The sequence below is a fragment of the Gekko japonicus genome, unplaced genomic scaffold, assembly GCF_001447785.1.
Source record: "Gekko japonicus isolate JY-2015 unplaced genomic scaffold, Gekko_japonicus_V1.1 scaffold18, whole genome shotgun sequence".
In the NCBI taxonomy this organism is placed as follows: Eukaryota; Metazoa; Chordata; class Lepidosauria; order Squamata; family Gekkonidae; genus Gekko; species Gekko japonicus.
This window is the reverse complement of record NW_015170275.1, coordinates 1,554,674-1,558,120: the sequence shown is the minus strand read 5'-3', so window position 1 is coordinate 1,558,120 and position 3,447 is coordinate 1,554,674. Positions and strand designations below refer to the sequence as shown.

Genomic DNA, 3,447 nt, shown 5'->3' with positions numbered 1-3,447 from the left:
TCAAGCCTGGGTTGAAGGCACTGCACTGGCTGCCAATAGCATACCGAGTCCGCTTCAAAGTGCTGGTACTAACCTTTAAAGCCCTATATGGCCTGGGTCCGACCTACCTGAGGGACCGCCTTTCCCCGTATATACCCCCAAGAGCGCTTCGGTCGGGGACCCAGAGCCGGTTAGTGGTCCCGGGTCCCCGAGAAGTAAAGTTTGCTGCTACTAGGGCGAGATCCTTTTCAGTGGTGGCCCCTACCTGGTGGAATGAGCTCCCGGAGGAGATCAGGGCCCTGCGGGACCTTATGCAGTTCCGCAGGGCCTGTAAAATGGAGCTCTTCCACCAGGCCTTTATGTAGGGGCCGCCACTACTATCATTGCCACCATTACCACCAACGGTGGCAACACCATCAGGATCAGAAATTATTGCCACCATTACCATCAACGGTGGCAACATCATTAAGATCAGAAATCGTCCGGGTAGCCTAACAGTAAGGAGAACCGCGCTGCAATGAGACCAACGGGCTGGTTCGAACCACCTACTTGATAGTGGCGCCAAATGGGATCGATGGACAACACTATTATAACAACCGAGACCATCTTGTCAAGCAAGCACTTTATTGTAGTTAGTGATGCTGAAGTATTTTATTGCTATTTATCGTCATGTCATTATTGTTATATTTATGATTTTATTGTTTTACTGGTTTTATGCTGGGCTTATGCCCCTTGTAAGCCGCCCTGAGCCCGCGTGCGGGGAGGGCGGGGTAAAAATGCTTAAATAAATAAATAAAATAAATAAAAGCAAATTTGCAAAACAAGAAAGAAAGCATTTTTATTTGAGAAAATATATACATAGAGGTATGGTCAGTTTAGATACCAATCCAGAGTCACAGTTTGGCCTATCACTGGAAATAAAATAATACTCTTTTTGCAAACACCTAATGAAAAATGCATGTATCTGCTTAGCTTTTCTCACATGAACACACAAACACAAATCAAATAATACATACTAAGATTTTCACACAAGCTAAAGGCTTTCCTTTAAAAAAAAAAGATCACACTTATTGAACCAAAATATTCATCCATAGGTTTTTTAATTAATTAATCAATTCATTCATTCGTTGGGCTTCTAGCCCTCCCTCCCTCCCCCGCACAGCAAGCTCAGAGCAGGTTACAACATTCTTAATAACATAAGGTAAAGGTAGAGGTTTCCCTTGCTCGAACGTCATGTCCAAAGACTTCTCCGTGGTCATGTGGCCGGCATGACTAAACACCAAGGCACATGGAATGCTGTTGCCTTCCCACCGAAGCGGTACCTATTTATCTACTTGCAGTTTCTTGCTTTCGAACTACTAGCTTTGTAGGAGCTGGGGCCAGAGAAGGGAGCTCACTCCGTCACATGACACTAGGGTCTCGAACTGCCGAGCTACCGACCTTCCAGTCTGCAACTCAATGTCTTAACCTCTAAGCCATCGTGGCCCCCTTAATAACATATAAAACTTTAAAAATAAAATATAGCCATAAAACAGATACAAAACAGTATTACTATATAAAAACCTCAAGGGGTGCCAGTGAGGCAATTTGCTGAACTGGATGATGTTCCCATTGCTTTATAGCTGCAGATCCAAACAGTGCAGGGGAAGCGGGTGGTTGAGTAGAGCAGCTGTGATGGATCAAAATGCTGCTAGACAGAGCTAAACTAGACAGAGCAGAGCAAAGCAGGGGAGGCCACTGTAGTTGTATTGTTGCCGCCTTGACTAGCAGATATGCATAATTTTTAAGTCACCACACACTAGAGATGTAAAATTTCCAGAAATTTTGATGCCATGGGGAAAATAACGGAAATTCTAGGGAAAACGCTTTAAAAATGTACTGTATTATATGCACTATGCATGCACTGTACTATATGCAGACATATACAACATTTTCAAGCACATTTGTGGTTTAAATGTAAACAATTCTAGCAACAATTAATATGCTATAATGTATGTAAAGATAACCGCTCAGGCAAGCCCATACCCTTGTCAGAGCCTGGAAGCTAAGCAGGGTTAGCCAGGGTCAGTACTTGGGTAGGTGACCACGAAGGAAGCCTGGGTCTGCTGGGCAGAAGAAGGCAATGGCAAACCGTCACTGTTCCTCTCTTGCCTTGTTTGGTGTAGTGGTTAAGTGTGCGGACTCTAATCTGGGAGAACCAGGTTTGATTCCCCATTTCTCCACTTGCACCTGCTGATGTGACCTTGGGTCAGTCACAAGCTCTGGCACAGCTGTCCTTGAAAAAGAGCAGTTTGTGTCAGAGTTCTCTCAGCCTCACCCACCTCACAGGGTGTCTGTTGTGGGGAGGGGAAGGGAGAGGACTTTGTAAGCCGCTCTGAGACTCCAAGTGAAGGGCGGGGTATAAATCCAATCTCTTCTCTTCTTCTTCTTGAAAACCATAACAGGTCACTGTAAGTTGGTTATGACTCTCGATGGCACTTTATTATTTCTATAACTACTAATTGGGATCTGCAGCATCCCAAGTTAACAACACACTCCATATCTCATCAAAGCATGGGGTGTCTGTGCATCCCTGATTTGCAGGCGAAACCACCCTGGCTGGCTCTGACTCTTGAGCCGTCAAAGGTCTACAGCTCAGGCTTCTTCTTACCAAGCGTGCTTGAGGGAGGTGTGCTGCATCTCTTCCCCACAGCCGTAAGGTCTGTGGGTTGAAGATAACAGCACCTCACAAGAGTTCCTGTCCAAGCTCCATGAAAGTACTGAAGGCCCAGGTTTCTGATCTGAGGTTTGCTCCTTTACCCTTATCAACTGATGCCTCAGGGTGCTCACCAAAGCTTTATACGTGCTGCTCAACCGGCTTTAACTACACTGTTATTGCCAACAGGGGCCATCAGCTTGCTGCTTAATCCTGATCAAAAGGGAGTTGAGGGCAGTCTGCCAGCTCTTTAAACAGCCCTTATCTGCCCACCTCTGACACGGTTCGTCTGTATGAGCTGATGCTGGACACCTGCACACCTCCCATCTGCAGGTTGCTAGCAATTCTCATCCCTCCCCCACCTCGGTTGAGGGAAATGGTTGAAGTGTCATTATCAAGGACACACATTATGAGATACTAATTGTTGCTAAAACTGTTTACATTTAAACTAAAATATGTTTGAAAAGGTTGTATAGGTCTACAGTGTTCATAGGGATTAGCAGTATCTAATATGGCAGTATCTAATATAAACAAAAAAAATTCCATACTACTTATTTTGTGTAAAAGCTTGTCATTTCAAAAAATATTGAAAAAATTGAGAAAGCCCTGAGGCTTTTCATTGTATACATTTGGAATAAGTGAAAAGCTCTTGTAAGACAAGTTTTTATAACTCAAAAAGAGAATATTTTATAGAAGTTTTTTCAGCCCCCCCCCCCGTTTCCCAACTTTCCAATTGGAAAACTTGAAAAAGCCCTCAGACATTTTCATGCCAT

The 3,447-nt window shown here is 44.2% G+C and overlaps 1 protein-coding gene across 1 annotated transcript in view; it reads right to left on the bottom strand.

Annotated features, from left to right (window-relative positions):
- The window catches only part of REPS2 (RALBP1 associated Eps domain containing 2), a 127,874-nt gene that overhangs the window by 44,597 nt on the left and 79,830 nt on the right, over window positions 1-3,447 (bottom strand). The gene's annotated exons all lie outside the window — the stretch shown is intronic.